The sequence below is a fragment of the Budorcas taxicolor genome, chromosome 9 (genome assembly GCF_023091745.1).
Source record: "Budorcas taxicolor isolate Tak-1 chromosome 9, Takin1.1, whole genome shotgun sequence".
NCBI lineage: Eukaryota > Metazoa > Chordata > Mammalia > Artiodactyla > Bovidae > Budorcas > Budorcas taxicolor.
The window spans coordinates 25,930,094-25,947,599 of NC_068918.1; the positions used below are offsets into that span (position 1 = coordinate 25,930,094).

At 42.2% G+C, this 17,506-nt stretch overlaps 1 protein-coding gene across 1 annotated transcript in view; it reads right to left on the bottom strand.

The window, feature by feature from the left end:
• DSE (dermatan sulfate epimerase) overlaps window positions 1-8,559 on the bottom strand; it is a 72,662-nt gene extending 64,103 nt beyond the window's left edge. Inside the window, exon 1 of the mRNA XM_052645925.1 lies at window positions 8,443-8,559. The gene's annotated coding sequence lies outside the window, so the exon portion shown is untranslated. The remainder of the gene's footprint in view (window positions 1-8,442) is intronic.
• Between the last annotated feature and the right edge of the window lie 8,947 nt (window positions 8,560-17,506).

The following is a 17,506-nucleotide window of genomic DNA, read 5'->3' on the forward strand; positions in this document are numbered from 1 at the left end:
TTCATAGCTCCTGGAGGCTGGAATCCATGTCGTTTTTTTTTTTTTTGCACACTGCCCCGCTTCAGCTCCAACCAGACGTCCCCTCAAACATGAAGTACCTGGCAAGTACTTGCTGAATGACTAAATCCTTTCAGTATCTCTATCGCTAAAGTAGAACGTTCTTTCATCTGACTCTCAGGTTCAAAAGTACACTGGAAAAAGTTATATATCAAAGCATTCATTCCTGGTAACACAGATTTATCTTTTCTAAAACTTGCAATCACTGAACCAAACTTCAGTGGCTTCACCAACAAGAAAAAACGGTGTAAGCACACAAAGAAGGGTCTGTTACACAACCACCTGAATACTGCTAGCTCCATTCAACTTCTTTAGGCACAGGATTTATCATTTTATGGCAATTTAGTAGTATAAATACTGCCAACACATTTCTTCCCCAAGAAAGAGATATTGAAAGTGGCCCAACTTACCCTAAAACTTGCCAGATTACATTTAACAAGTTGAGGTGAAACTGAATTTTTCAAGTTCCTACAGCAGATACTCAAATACCATCTGTTAATTTGAATTTTATTTAGAATAACTCTATGCAAGTCACAGTAAATCTAAAAACTATTGATGCTGAAAAGCTTGGAACCCTAACAGAGCATGTGATTAACAGGATGAATCCAATCTGAACAATACTGGTTTCCTTAAGAGAAAAAAAGTGGATCTTAAATTTTTGCACTAAAGTTTAAGAAATGATAAACTGAACTATTGGATAAAAGTAATAGGTCAATTATTATTCTGCTCTCTATTTTGCCTGGGTTCTCATTAGAACCAACATGCTCTAACTTGTGAAAGACTTACCTTCAAAATAGAGGAAAAGAGAAGAAATCAACCTCATACCTAAGGGAGACAGCCAAAGACACTTTAACTGGTTAACTCTGCAGGCTTTTCAGTGATTCCAAGAAATCAGTTTCCTCTGAGAAAGGTAACTGTGAAAAACATTTCAAAATTGCTTTAAAACTATGGGCTGTAAAACTAAGTGGAAACATTCCATTTCAGCTGCCTAAGACATTGACATTGTTGGGCTCCTGTTCTTGGCACCCCCCAAACCCACTGACCCAATATTGGCTGAGTCTGTTTTCTAACACCTTTAGCAGCATCAGTATGAACATGCTTTTAAGATGATTACATCTTAAGTCCTGCCTAATTTTATTACTGTGAAAAAACACAACCACTGGCCTGAAACCACAAATTAATTCTACTAGAGTCTATTTTCCTGAACAAAAATGAAACAAAGCTCACGTTCTGTTTCTATACATGCCATTCTTTTTAACCAAAAATACTGCTGTTAAGAAGTCTGGAATACAAGCGAAGTTTCCAAGCTCTTTCTGACATGGGCAACCTCTATGTTTTGACCACATGGCTAATGAATGCCCCATACATTCATGTGACCACTGTTGCAGTCTAGTTCTACTATAAAAATGGGGTAGAGAAATGTAAAAGATATTACTGAAAGTCCAAATGGAACACCACAATCTGCTGCCAAGCCCTTTATAAAAAAAGATTTTCTACAATAAAAAAGAAATGCAGCGGAAAGTGATCCGTTTGAGGAGAAAATAGATTGAGCATAGGGGAGAAGGGCTTTCAGACACTGTAATGTGTATCTGAATGAAACGCTGAAGCAATCTTATGCATGATCAATATTTAACCAGTTAGCAAATATTAATACTTTGCTCTAATAAATAAAAATGCTAAGTAGAAACTATAGACAACTATAGACAACTTTATTTCAAACACTAAAACTCACCATATCTTTTATATTCACATAATTAAGTCACTTTTAATTTCCAAGATTTTCAAATCCAGATGAGCAGCAGGATTAAAATTAGAATCCCAGAAGACAAATGCTAACATCCCTCCTGGACAACCTCACTTAAACCTTTCTAAACAGAGAAGAACTCAAAGGCCTCCTTCCTAAATCCATTCTAAAGGTTAAAACATTCAGAAAAACTTCCCTGTATTTAGCATAAATCCCTCTTGATGCCTGCTGTAAGTCGATTTCCTCTTCTTTTTCTTCAGGGAAGATGGAAAACAGCTGTTCAACATTCCCTTTCAGGCCCCTTTTTCCTTCCTGCCAGGCCCATTTCCCCCTTGGGAGAAGTGTAAACACTGCAGGTGATTCCTAAATCCAGCTGGCCCCTACCCGATTATCCAAGGGGCTGGTGAGCCCGGCCCCATGCGAGCCTCCTAGGATGCTGTCATCCAACTGCCAAGGCCCCAAGAAGAGGCCTTCTTTACCAGAATTTGTGGAATTCCAGAAATCCTTTACTTAGAGTCTGTCTTCAGATATAGTCAAGACAACAAAAATAGCGCTGTGTCAAGAAGAAAAGCTGACAGTCACAACTGTAAAGAAGGTAAGCAGTGTTATCCCGCAGCCTGACGGTCTTCACTACCACTCTACCCGGTGTCAGGGTGTTGAGTGCACCCTGGCATGAAACATTTTTAAACTACTTGGTGATTTTTATCATGCAATTCTTGAGTTCCTTTGTCACTGACGCAACTTTCTGGATGTAAGCTTACTTTAGAAATGCAATAACCCTTTCAATACTCCAAGGTACAGAACTACTCTAAATGAAGGTGTTAATCTGTAGCCTTTTATTTCTTTTTCTTCACTTTTTAAAATACGTTTATTCGAAATAAATGAGCATTGTTCACAGCTCTTCTCTGCTCCTTTTTTCCTGCTACCTCTGTTTCCTTTGTATTCTGTCCTGTTTTCTTTTCATAATGGGTATTTCAGAGGGATGACAATTCCCCCCACCCCCCGCACCTGCCAAAGATCCCTACATCCATTTCATACAAATGCAGATGATCAAATTCTAATGAAAAGTGACTTCAGCACGGATTTCCAATCCCTAAGAAGTAGAGACAGCACAGTCTGAAGAAGAGGATTTGACAGTAAAATGTATGCAAAGATAAGGAAGGGTACTTTTGGTTTCCGGAACAGAACAGACTTGTTCAAGAGGCCCATGGCCCTCAGCCAATTACCGTGCTCCATTTGATCTTTCTGCTGGGGAGGACTGTCGCTTCATCGAGGACATCACTGGCATCCCCTGGTTCACCAACCATGCTCCCAGTCTATTTTTTAAAATTAGTAATCTCTACTAGGTTCACAACGCAATCTGCTGATCACTACATTTTACACTAATGCTGTTAACTCCCACTTCAAGAACTGCTAACAAATATCCCCATTTTTCTCACAATAGTCATTAGACTCCAACAGTAAAGCCAGTACATTGCCTGTGTACTTTAATCAATAAAAATATTATAGACCCACAGCTTGGTGAGCCCATTTCCTTTACAAATTCTTTTTAAGAGTTATGAAATGCTGACTCAGCTTTGTTGTGGTATAACATCTGCATGCATTAAATCCCTTTTGCTTAGTAGCTAAGTTTGTTACACATGAGAAAAAATGCAAAAACCTTAATTTAATCAACAAATTTACAACCCTATGGCATCTGTATATGAAATGAATATTTCAAATGGAAAGATTGAAATGACAGCTTTTTAAATGACTGTGGACCTACTCAATTTCTACTGAATGATCATGTACAATAACACACAGGGAATTTTACTATGATAATCCTAATATTTTCCACTAATTAAGTAGAGAGGCCCTGTTAATTCCACAAATAATACCAAAAATATTTTTCGCATGTGGACACATACATACACTCAGTTGCAAATTCTCTCTGTCTAGAGCAAAGCAGATGGGTGCAGTCTACAATGGATACACGACATACCCATAACTGAGAGTTAACTACACACATGTGTTTTGTTATATTTTTAAAAACAGGACTACACTTACCTAATGGTTATAACTATTCTCAAATATAAAGTGCCCAAACAAATCATGCTATTACCAGGATGTTTATAGCTTCTACATATTACTGAAGAGGCAAATTCTGTTCTTTCAGAAATTGTTTACTAACATTTGATGACAACACTTACCAAGATCATGTTTATGGGCTCCCCCGAGGGAGTTGGAACAAATAGAAGGAAATCCAGTGGTAATGTTAAAGCACGTTAAAATTCATAGTGTTATCTGGAATTAAGGACAGAACTCCATTCAAGAAATAAACAGATGGAACTTGCCTGGTGGTCCAGTGGTTAAGACACCACGCTTCCAAAGCCAAGGGGTGCAGGTTCCATCCCTGGTCTGGGAACTAAGATCCCACATGCTGTGTAGCATGATGGGATGGGGTGGGGTGGGGTGGGGTGGGGTGGGGTGGGGTGGGGGTGGGAAAGCAATCATTCTCCAATAAAAATTAATTAAAAAAAAAGCAATTGTACTCCAAACAAATTAATTTTAAAAAATTTAAAAAAAAACAAACAAACACAGATGGTCTCAACCATCATTTCTTCTTTTTCCAAAGTAAAATCATTCCCTTTTCTTTTCTGTGGTATTTAACAGACTCTCTAAACACTCTGCCTCCTGCAGGTTTATACTCTTCTGGGCATCTGACAGAGGATCTGAAACCCATACCCTTGATAGGCTGGAGCTTGCTGAGACATGCGGACGGCAGCAACACAACTGGTAAAACACCCAAAAACTTGAAGCCAGCAAATGAGAGCTGAGCAATGAGCACAGGGCTCTGTGGGAATCAGAAGGGGCCCCAGGATGGAACCCTGATTGGATGATAAGAGATAAGCAGAGTGAGAGGACGGTGCTGTGGGAAGAGGGCCCCAAAACAGCCAGTTTACAGAAGCCTGGAAAACACATAAGCGAGCATTCCAGGGAGCTGACATTTCATGGACAGTAATGAGTAGTAAATGGGATAATAAATTAGATCTGTAAGAAAATGAAATGTAAGAGTCTTTAATAACATGGATATGGAATCATAAAGGAGAAAAGTAGACTAAAATATGCCATTTAGGTTAATCTCATATGTAAAATAGGCCACTAATTACTTGTAAATGACAGACAAGTCTCTTCTTTTCATGGTATTTCCATTTCTACAGCCCTAAACTAAGGATAAGACATCTGCTCTATATCACTCTTCATTTCCACTAGGCTAAAAAATGAAAATATTAGAATTCTTTGAAAAAATATTGAATTACTTTCTCATGCTCACGCTCAGTCGCGTCTGACTCTTTGCCACGCCATGGACTGTAGCCTACCAGGCTCCTCTGTCCATGGGATTCTCCAGGCAAGAATACTGGATTGCGTAGCCATTTCTTCCTCCAAGGGATCTTCCCCACCCAGGGATCAAACCCACCCTTCCTGTGTCTCTTGCATTGCAGGAAGGTTTTTTACTGCTGAGCCATGGGGAAGCCCTAGGCAGTTTTAAATAGAAGCATTCACATAGCTGTATGATCTACCAGGGACTCTTGTTTTCCTTCCATTGTCTAATGCACAGGAATTCATAAGCAAGAATTTATTAACCCTAATGTCTCCTTTTTATCCTGTCCACAACACTACCTTTTTTTCTAGTATGATTCTTTCCTGTAATATCTCTCCACCACCCCCTAATCAAACCACTCTTCTACGTGCAAGCAGGAGCTGTGAAACACTAAAGTTAGACGGGTAAGAAACTGGGACTACATTGATTTACTAAAATATACAGAAAGATTTTCTTTAAAGAAAAACTACTTCAATTAAAAATATTATCCACTTAATGCAAGGTTTCACTTTTAAAATATATAATTTCCTGTGAGAGTTGGGCATTAGGATCAGTCACACTTTTTGAAATTCATCCATTTCTAATTACTGCCATCATCAAATAGAAGCATGGATCAGTGCCACTGAAATTTAGGACTTTAAACTCTACTTCCAATCTGCCCTTAATTCATCAGATGAATTTCACTGGGAAGTAATTTCATTTTGGTACTCTGAACTTATACACTTGCCTAATTCCCATGTCAGGCACTGACTCTTGGTTTAGATTACACTGTGTCATCCAAATATCCACTGCTAATTTGGTGACCCCCAACAAGTTTTTTTTCTACAAATCAACAAGCATACGTGCTGTCACTTCAGTCACATCTGACTCTGTGATCCCATGGACTGTAGCCCACCAGGCTCCTCTGTCCATGGGATTCTCCAGGCAAGAACACTGGAGTAGACTGACAGGTCCTCTTCCAGGGAATCTTCCCTACCTAGGGACTGAACGCGTGTCTCTCACGTCTCCTGCAATGGCAGGCAGGTTCTTTACCACTAGGGCCACCTGATTACCATGCGTGAAGATAATGTAATTCCAAGATGAGAAAATCCTAAGGCGTTTTATAATATAGTCAAAAGAACTGTCCTGTCCTCTACTTGGAGCCATTCTTTCAGAAGGATTGCTGGACATGGAATCTTCACCTTACCCACTCCTTCATAATAGTAAAGATTCAGCGCTTCTCAGCAAACGGAATAAAAGTATCCACTACAATGATGACCTTCCCTCTACAAGAGGGTCTTGATCTGCTCAAAGGCCTGCCACAAACATATTCTAGCATAAAAAAAGTTATTTCTTTTTTTTTAATTTATGGGGGAAGAAGGTGAAAAAAGGATAAGAACATGTACTATATTTAGGACTCAAACATGCTAATGATATTGGGCCTTTTCACATGGCGCTAATGGTAAAGAACCCCCACCAATGCAGAAATCATGAGAGACATGGGTTCAGTCCCTGGGTGGGGAAGATCCCTGGAGGAAGGCATGGCCATCTACTCCAGTATTCTTGCCTAGAGAACTCCATGGACAGAGGAGCCTGGAGTCCATGTGGTTGCAAAGAGTTGGGTATGACTGAAGCAATTTAGCATGCATGCAAGTAATATTTAATACACATTGCAACTACAAAATGCTAATCTTTTACTAGTTTCTTTACCCCTTTGGGAAACAAACATTATTGATACAGTAAAACACTAATCTAAATGCTGTATCTTCCTTTATTCCTTTCCAATCATTTGTTGAAACTGTAATATTGAGTGGAAATCATGTAATTTCTTTCATGGGACAGAGTGTCATCCAAGGCAAATAGAAATAAATATCAAAATATTCAACTACAAATATTAAGAAATGTATAAACAAATATTGCTTAATTGCAGAATGTATTTTCATCTATGATCTTAAAATACTTTTTCAGAGATTAAAAGAAACCTTTATAATGAGGTCTTGGGAAGGGCAGTACAACCTCAGTGAAGAACCTTTCCTTCTGGATGACCATCAGATCCCCTCAAGGCAGCACTGTGGGATATTGGACTGGTCAACAAAGCTCACTGAAAACATGTTATTAGCTAATTTGTGGACTAACTTTATAAATCCTAAAGTAGACAGACACACAAATGTTAGGTATTATGATGGTCCTGACTTCATGTGGCAAACCTAGCTAACTTATTACACAGTCTTTCCCGTAACCAGGCCCCAAACCTCAGAGAGAGGAACTTTAAAATCCTTCCACCCAGCAGGCCCAGGAAGGTGCTAATAATTCCTTCAGTGACAAGGGGTCTATACTGTTTTCTGTTGCAAATTTCCCTTCTGTCCACATTTTCTCTTCTCTATTTTTATAGAACACATCTTACCTGAACACTTTACAAAAGGACACATATCTGTATGGTAACCTTGTAGTACATGATACACAAATACTCAGATAATCCTATATTTTATTTCTTCCATGAATCCTGCAAACAATTTGAGGATCTCATTTTAGAAGTAGTCAGAAAATTCTATAAAATATTGCATATCCTATTTCATTTCATACAGATTATCATTTATTGCAAAATTAAAAAAAAAAAAAACCTGAAGAAAAGGAAATTCCTGAAAGGTTAAGGTCTATTATGTGAAAAATAAAATACTGGGGGAAAAACTGTTTTGAAACTATTTCTCAGTGAGAACGTCCGTTCTCAAATTTAATGTCAACTAAACCATGACTCTCTAAAGCATGACTAATGAAAAAATGTTTAAAAGAACCTTATAACATGGAGATCCCTAGAAACTAAAAGTGTCATTTCCTGATCTAAGGAATTCCAAGTAAATGAGGTTCACCTCCTACTTCTAAGCAATGGATTCGGTTTCAGCCTTCAATGCCCGCCAGCCTGAGCAGAGGTTGATGCCTCAAACAAGCGATGAAAATGAGAAAATTCTGAGGTCACAAACTTAGCTTAGATTCCATCCGCGACAGATCCAGAGCCCATGTGGCATTGCTCACAGAGCTTCCCAGCCTGTGAGTCAAGCACGCCCCACCCCCCACCCCACCACCAGGGACTGCCTGGGAGTGAGGTTTACCAACAATTTCCCCAAGTGTCGGTGGAGCCCGGCGGCTTTGGAATCCGGCGTCTAGGGAGGCTCGGGACGTGCTTGCCTGGCTTCCACAGTTGCAGAGACGGGCTGCCAGCACCAGGATCGGCACACCCGACCACCACCACCCCAATTAACAGGGAGACGGAGGGAAAGGAGGGCGCGAAACTGTGCCAACCTACCAGGCAGAGGGAAGCCGGAGCCTCCGGCAGTCCGGGAAATCGCAGCTGGGCCGGCCGAACCCGACGCACCGAAAAGTGATCTCCGAGTTCTTACCGTGCGCCCAGCTCTGCGCTGGGCGCCCAAGGGTTGGAAAGGGACTCAAAGCTGCGCCGCCGCCGGGGAAACTCATGGCTCCAGCTTCACGCCTCGCGCGCCCCCCAGCCGAGCTGGGCTCGGGCGCGCAGGTCGCGGCGCTCGGCGCGCGGCGGGGGACGTGGCTCTCCGCTTGCCTCCCGCCGGCTCCCGGCCAACGACCCGCCCGACTCCGGAAGAAAGCTGCGCGGCGCGGGGTCCAGAGCGACGTGCGGCGCGGGGTCCAGAGCGACGTCCGCCGCGCGCCGCTGCCCACCACTCGCGCGCCCCTCCGCTTACCGCTCCCCGCCGCGGTTTCGTCCTCTCGGGCGTCGCCTCTCCAGCTTGGGCCCAGGCTCCGGAACCCCTTCCCGGCCCCCTTCTCTGCAAGGCGCCCGGGCCCCCGGCGCCCTCGGAGCCGAACCCTCAGCGCGCCAGCCGCGCCATGGGTGCGGGTGGGCGCCGCGCCACAGGATGCGCCGCTGCAGCCTCGGGCGGCGCTACTGCTAGCCGGGCCGGCGCGGGCGGGTGGGTGTGGGCGAAAGGGGAGGAGGGCGGGACGCGGCGGGCGCTGAGGCTCGCTGGAGGGAGGAGGAAACCGCAACGTCACCAGAGCCGCGGGCGGCGAGGATGGGAGGGGGGAACGGGGACCCCTTCCCGCTGCGGGACCCCGACCTCCCGCCCGCCCCGCTTTCTCGCCCTCCTCCTCCTCTCCGAGGACTCGAGGCTGTCGGCCTTCGCCTCCACTCGGGCCCGAATCCACGCACCCCTACCCTGCCAGGCCTCTTTGGCTTCAACTTGCTCTAGTTTCTAATGACCCCACACGCTTTGGGTTCGACTCCAGGATCGCCCCAACCGCAGGGTACTTTAGGAGGCCTGAGGGGAGGAGCTGATGGATGCTTCAGAACAGCTCCGGGAGAGGAAAACGTGGAGAGAACTTTACCACCGGAGACTCTTCCCCGCTCCCCGCGCCTTTTCCAAAATTGTTACTCCTCCGTTTCTCCCGGATTCGGTTTTTACTCTCTTCAGAGAGAAGAGAGGAAATCATCTATTTAGAAGCAGTTCTCGCTTTAACCGTTGGAACAAAATACAGTAAATCAAAAGCACGGGACTCTACAAACGAAACAGATTGTAATCAAAGGTCAAGGGTCAGGAACAGAACATTCGAAATATACAGCTGACAGGAAGAAATTTAATTTACCCTATCTCCTAGCCTGCGTGGACGAGAAAGAGAGAGAGACCGTCATCCGAGTTTTTCAGGTGGACGATCTGCAACCTTAGTAGTCACAGTCTTTAGAGAAGTTTCCTGCATTTTCTTGAAGCAGCCATTGCACACAGTCTGGTTCAACCTGACCTCAGAAAGGTGTTAGATAAGACCAGAGCCATCACCCCAGGACTAATAACTTCGCCTCCCCTCAGTATTGAGTGAAGTGAAGTGAAGCCGCTCAGTCGTGTCCGACTCTCTGCGATTCCATGGACTGTAGCCTACCAGGCTTCTCCGTCCATGGGATCCTCCAGGCAAGAATACTGGAGTGGGTTACCATTTCCTTCTCCAGGGGATCTTCCCGACCCAGGGATCGAACCCGGGTCTCCGGCATTGGAGGCAGACGCTTTAACCTCTATAATTAAACTACTGAAGCTACAAGGTACAGAAGTGACAGGTCTTCATCCATTCGTTAGCCCTAGAGAGGTTTTACCTGAGAGGAGTGCTTTACTCCCTTGCCTCTCCGCTGTTACGACTTCTAAAGGACCGCCTCTATCCATTTTCCAGGTCCTTAGAGGCTCTCAAGACCTACAGTTTTCCTCAGGCCACATTAGAAAAAAAAGAAAGAAAAATGTGGATGTCGACTTTTCTGCTGTTTTTTCCCAGAAATTGCATTTGAAGAGAGATTCCTTACAAAATGGTCAAGAGGGAGTGGTTTTGGTAAATATATTAAATGTTCACTCAAGTACACCACTGATTTGCATAAACTTCCAGATGTTTTAGGGGCGGATGGTGGAGGAGATAAGGGGCTCTAGAACTTAAAACTAGTTTAATCTGGTTAAATCCTCATTTGAGCGGCTTCCCTGGTGGTCTAGTGGTTAAGAATATGCCTGCCAATGCAGGGGACACAGGTTTGATCCCCGGTCCAGGAAGATCCTTGATGCCCCATGGCAACTAAACTCCACAACTACCGAGTGCAACTGACTATTGAGCCGGTGCTCTAAAGCCCATGCTAGACAACAAGAGAAACCACCCCAGTGAGAAGCCTGCACACTGCAAAGAAGGGCAGCCTCCTATTCACAGCAACTAGAGAAAGCCCAGGTGCAGCAGCAAAGACTCAGCGAAGCCAAAAATAAATAATAATGATAATCCTCATTTGCAGTTTACTACAAGGGTCCTTGGAAAGCTAACCCCAGAGCCCTGGTTTTCTTAACTGTAACATAGAGGTATAATACCTCCATTGAAGAATATCAAATATTTGAGAGTTGCTACATGCCAGATGCTGTGCTAAGCGAATTACATGTATTGATTCAGCTATTAGAAAAGATTAATTGTGAAAGTGTCTAGCTGTAGTATGTAGCCCATAAGTGTTGTTTCTACTTACCTTCCCAAATTTGGAAGAGATCTTAGAAAAAGCATGTGGTTTGATTTATTTAACCTCACCATAAGTAGTCATCTAACTCAGTGATTCTCCAACCCAAAACGTTAAATCAGTGGGGGAGATGTGATAAAATAGTTTTTAATGGAGACCCCACACCAGACCAATAAATCAGAATCTCTAAGGCTAACTATGTAAGTATCAGCATTTCAAAATCTCTTCCCTAGTGGTCAGAATGTGCAACCAGGATTAAGAAATCTTCAAAGGAGACAGTACCCACTGTCATTTATTCCCCTTTGCTCCCAAAACTGGGGGCTGTAAATTTACAGTTTTATGGTGCCCCCCCCCCCCCCCCATATAGTAGGACTCAAAAGATCTGTAATCCTGCCCTCTGGAGTCTTCTAGGATGCTTGTAGCCTTAATTCCATGGGAGAGTGCTTCAGTTTGCCTGGATATCTACCAACTCCATCAGCTTTTCCTCCTCTTTTCGGAAAGCCCTTGGAAGGTGGTTTACTTTGCCATTGCTCATTTCGAAATCTGGCCCCCAAAAATGAAATTCAAGGTTTCATTCAAATAACACAAATGTTTAATGGCTTTGTTCTAATTACCGTATTTTCCCAAGTAAATCCTAGGAACTATTATGGGAGCAATGTCACCCTATTGACTCCTATGCTGTAACCTACTAAAACTCTGAAGCAGAAGATTTTTCATGTCTTCTCCAAAGCACTTCTTCCCAGCCTATTCCCATTATAGTTTTTTCAGCACTTTGCACAAGAAAATTCAATAGAATCACATGTTAAGTTAGGCCCCTTTAGCTTGACATGTTAGGTATCATTGAGGTAATTGAATAATTCTACCTCCCACCTTCCTGTGTTCTGCAGATTTAGTCTGTATGCCATGTCAACATTCAAGTTCTCATTCTCAGATGCCTGCCACTGCTGACCCTGCATTAGCATGCTGTTGAACATGGCTTTTGAGAATGTAAAGCAATGTGGGTATCACTGAGAAGATTAGAAAATAAATATTTACTGAGACTTTTTAATTTGGGCGATTCAGGTGCTCAGGTGGTACTTAATTCTCTTTTTACCAAACTCTGGCTTTTTCTAGAGAAGTACAATTAGTTAAGAAAGTTCTGAGGACAGGTTCATGGCCCAGGAATTTGATTGCCCAATGTCCGTGTATTGTTACGGTCTGTTGGTTCAAGAAATAGCCTTACTTCTCTCTTCATGCACCCATCCCCTCACAGCCCTGCTGAAAGTAGTTGAGTTTATGCCAGGTTTCCACTAATGTGGAAGACAAACCTTATGGGACTTCATGCTCACATATTTGTGAGGCCATGAGGAATACTTAGGCAGTGTTCTGTAGTAGTAACTCACCCTAAGGCTGAATATTAACATCACCTACTATTTGTTTTAGAGGAGGACCTAAAACACACCAATGCTCAGACTTACTCCCAGAATTCTGATTTAATTCTTTCTAGGATGAAGTCCAGGCATCCCATATTCTTTCTAAGATGCCAGATGGTTCCAGTATGCTGCCGAAGTTAGAACCAATACTCTGCAACAATGGTTCCCCACCTCGGCTGTACTTTAGAACTACCCGGTGGGGAGCGCTTTTAGAAGTTGTGATGCCCAGACTGTAGCCTGTACCAATCAAAGCATAATAACTCAGTGTTTAAGGCCCTATGACTCCAGTGTAGAGAAAGCTTGAGAACCACTGTTCTACAGGGGTAATGGGCAGTTGAATCAAATGAAGCATTAGATTTAAAATATAAGTTTGTTCGTCATGCTTCTCCTGGTTTAATAATTATATAAAATATTGTGAAGATCAGTTTCATTTATATCAGTTCACTAATAGGTTTATTTCTAAACACATTTGTTGTTTATGCAGTTTGGGGAAGTGATACTTGATTTCAATATTGGTTGAACTAGTGAAGTTGCTTTCAGATTGTAATGTTCATTTCACATTTCTGCTGCCCAAGTATTATAAATACTGAATTCCAATAGCCAGGCTATTCAGGCTTTTTCTTCTGCTGGTGAGATTAACTGTATGAAGCAATGAAATTCTTGTCTGCTTTTCATGTATTGCATCTTTTAGGTGAGGAATAATTAACAGTTTACTGATATTAAAGCTAAGTATGCAATCCATTCTAAAGGAGACCAGCCCTGGGTGTTCTTTGGAAGGAATGATGCTGAAGCTGAAACTCCAGTACTTTGGCCACCTCATGCGAAGAGTTGACTCATTGGAAAAGACTCTGATGCTGGAAGGGATTGGGGGCAGGAGGAGAAGGGGACGACAGAGGATGAGATGGCTGGATGGCATCACTGACTCGATGGACATGAGTTTGAGTGAACTCCAGGAGTTGGTGATGGACAGGGAGGTCTGGCGTGCCACAGTTCATGGGGTCGCAAAGACTCGGATACGAATGAGCGACTGAACTGAACTGATGTGATCCAATGGTATTTTTCAACATCTTTTTCTAACCTGACTCCAAAGAATACAGACTGTTTCTTCTTCTGTGTTAGTTTTTATTTTAAAATGGTGCAAATTTTGAGTGGCCATTTTTACTCTTTGTGGACAAATGGAAACAAAATTAAAAAACCCAAGTAAAGTTTGACAGAAAAGCAGCATTCCTTAGAGGTGCTTATGATCTATACAATGAAGGTAAAATAAACTTCGAATAATACCCACCCTTTCATCTTACAAAAAAACTGAGGTTAACATAAGGGGTCATTGTTACAGTTCCTGGTGCTAATTACTGATAGCGATGGGAAGAGACTTCAGTCCTCCTGGTTTCTAGCCAAGCTTCATTTCTCCCACTTCTCCGTGCTGCGTCATTGACCAAAAAGCACACTTAACTTCTTTCCTTCGAGGTCCTCATATTTCAAATGAACTATGACCCTGCTTATTTAACTTATATGCAGAGTACATCATGAAAAACGCTGGGCTGGAAGAAGCACAAGCTGGAATCAAGATTGCCAGGAGAAATATGAATAACCTCAGATATGCAGATGACACCACCCTTATGGCAGAAAGTGAAGAGGAACTAAAAAGCCTCTTGATGAAAGTGAAAGAGGAGAGTGAAAAAGTTGGCTTAAAGCTCAACATTCAGAAAACAAAGATCATGGCCTCTGGTCCCATCACTTCATGGGAAATAGATGGGGAAACAGTGGAGACAGTGTCAGACTTTATTTTGGGGGGCTCCAAAATCACTGCAGATGGTGATTGCAGCCATGAAATTAAAAGACGCTTACTCCTTGGAAGGAAAGTTAGGACCAACCTAGATAGCATATTCAAAAGCAGAAACATTACTTTGCCAACTAAGGTCCATCTAGTCAAGGCTACGGTTTATTCCAGTGGTCATGTATGGATGTGAGAGTTGGACTGTGAAGAAGGCTGAGTGCCGAAGAATTGATGCTTTTGAACTGTGGTATTGGAGAAGACTCTTGAGAGTCCCTTGGACTGCAAGGAGATCCAACCAGTCCGTTTTAAAGGAGATCAGTCCTGGGTGTTCTTTGGAAGGAATGATGCTAAAGCTGAAACTCCAGTACTTTGGCCACCTCATGCGAAGAGTTGACTCATTGGAGAAGACTCTGATGCTAGGAGGGATTAGGGGCAGGAGGAAAAGGGGATGACAGAGGATGAGATGGCTGGATGGCATCACTGACTCAATGGATGTGATTCTGAGTGAACTCCGGGAGTTGGTGATGGACAGGGAGTCCTGGCATGCTGCAATTCATGGGGTCGCAAAGAGTCGGACACGACTGAGCAACTGAACTGAACTGAACTGAACTGAACTGGACTGAACTCAACTGATGGCAATTTATTTTAAAATGTCAAGATTCATTTTTTCCACTAACAGAATGTCAATGTATAAGGAGAAATAAGCTTTATTTTAGGGAAAAATCAAATGCCTACTCAAAATAGCACATTTATCATCATTAAATTTGATGCCATAGGTTACTGATGATATAATTTTCCACTGAGATTTAGGCAAAGTAAGCTCAGTACCACATACTTGCAATTGCTACCAAACCAAACTTTTGTCCTTGGGGTGAAATCTTCAGTAAACTTTTACCCATCTTGGTAATTTATTCATATTATACCTGGGGGTTTTAAGGCATTCAGAAAAATTTTCATCTTTCTATTGCACAAGTCAATTTTCTGTTTCTTGCTATTATACAAGAAGGACAGTACCAGTGTTTCTGTTCACAGTGAGCAAATTAATATTATTGTGTGAAGGTCAACCACATATATATTCATATACATGTATGCATGCTTGCTAAGTCACTTTAGTCATGTCTGATTCTTCTGCAACCCCATGGACTGTACCCACCAGGATCCTCTGTCCATGGTATTCTCTAGGGAAGAATACTGGGGTAGGATGTCATTTCTTCCTCCAGGGTATCTTCCTGACCCGGGGATCGAAGCTTCAACTCCTATGGCACCTGCATTACTAGCAGATTCTCTACTGCTTGATCCAGTAGGGAAGCTCGTATACACATGTGTGCGTGTGCGTGCATGTGTGTGTATGTGTGTGTGTGTATGATCTCACTTTCTATTCAGTCTTTAAGCATGTGGCAACAAACAGCAACTGTTATTAAGCAGACTCAGACTACAACATTCTTGGATTGTACTATCATGGAAAAGGAAAGTGGATCTGCCTGAATTAAACAAATGTTAATGTTGTGTGGGGGAAAATGAATGGGTTAATACTAGAAACTGAGAGTCCTGGGCTCTAGGACTAAGTCTTTCAGATGTCAGCAGTATGACCCCAGAATAAATTTTCTTTTTTTTTTCCTATAAATTTGGAAAAATTCAGCGATTTAAAATTCAGCATTTAAAACTTCGGCAAAATCACTCAACCTCTTTGAGTCTCCATGTCCTTAGCTATAAGTTGAAGAAACTGGGCTTGATCTGTGGTTTTCAATTCTATCTATACACTAGAATCACCCAGGAAACGTTAAAAAATAATGACACCCTGCAGTACCCTCAGGCAAATTAAAACAAGTTCTGCGGAATCCAGCCTAGGCTAGCAGTGCTCAAAATGTGGCTCACGGACTGCTGGCATCAGCATTACGTGGTATATTAGTCAGCTTGGGCTGCCACAGCAAAATGCCAGAGACTGGGTGGCTTACATGGCAGAAATTTAGGTCCCACAGTTCTGAAGACTGGCGAGTCCAAGATCAAGGTGCCAGCTGATTCAGTTTCTGGTGAGAGCTCTCTTCCTGTCTTCTCGCTATAACCTCACACTGCCTTTCCTTGGCACATGCAAGTGTAGAGACAGAAACAGAACTTTCTCTCTCTTCCTCTTCTTTTACAAGTCCTCCTGGATTATCCCCCCACACTTATGACTTCATAGAACTGTGCTTCTTCAAAGTCCTATCTCCAAATATAGTCATATAGGGTCAGGGCTTCAATATATAAGGTGCGGGATACGTTCAGTACATGGAATTGGGACTTAAAAAAATTTTTTTTAATTATTGAGGTATAGTTGATTTACAATGTTGTGTTAGTTTTGGTGTATAGCAAAGTGAATCTCTTATACATATGTATATCCACTCTTATTTAGCATATTTTCCTGTATAGGCCAATATAGAGCATTGAGTAGAGTTCCCTGTGCTATACAGTAAGTCTTTATTAGTTATCTATTTTATATGTACAGTGTATATATGTCAATTCCAATCTTCCAATTTATCTCTCCTCCCTACTTATCCCCTCTCCTCTGGGAACCATGGGACTTTTTAAAAGGTCAGCTCCAAGCCCAGATTCTGGGAGTAAGGACCAGAAGTCCATGTTTTAACAAACTCTACAGGTGGTTCTTAGGCACAGTGTGTTTAAGAATTACTGGCTTCGACCACTTATTCTTACACTAGGCTGCACATTGAATCATTTGGGAAATGTTTAAACCTTTGATGCCTGGGGCCCTATCCCAGAAATGTTGATTCGTTACAAGATGCCTATTCTAAGCAAGTTTTAAAGCTCTGCAGGTGACTCCAGTCTGAGAAGTTCTGGTGCAGAAGATCTCTAAGGATCTTTTTGGTTCGAAAATAGTGTGGATTTTAATACAATGACATACATATAATATATGTAAAATAATATTAATAATCTAGATAATATACATCAAAAGGAGGGTGATCAGATAGCTCTTTCTATTTTGTAGTTTCACATACAAACACATTTGTTAGTTTCTTTTCATTTCTTCACTATATGATACATGAAACAAATTATTTTGAGAATTTCTATGTTGATAGTACTGTTTTTCTAGATACATGGTCCTCATAGGGGACCATCTATCTTCATCGGGGATTCCCTGGTGGCTCATACAGTAAAGAATCCACCTGCAATGTGGGAGACCCAAACTCGATCC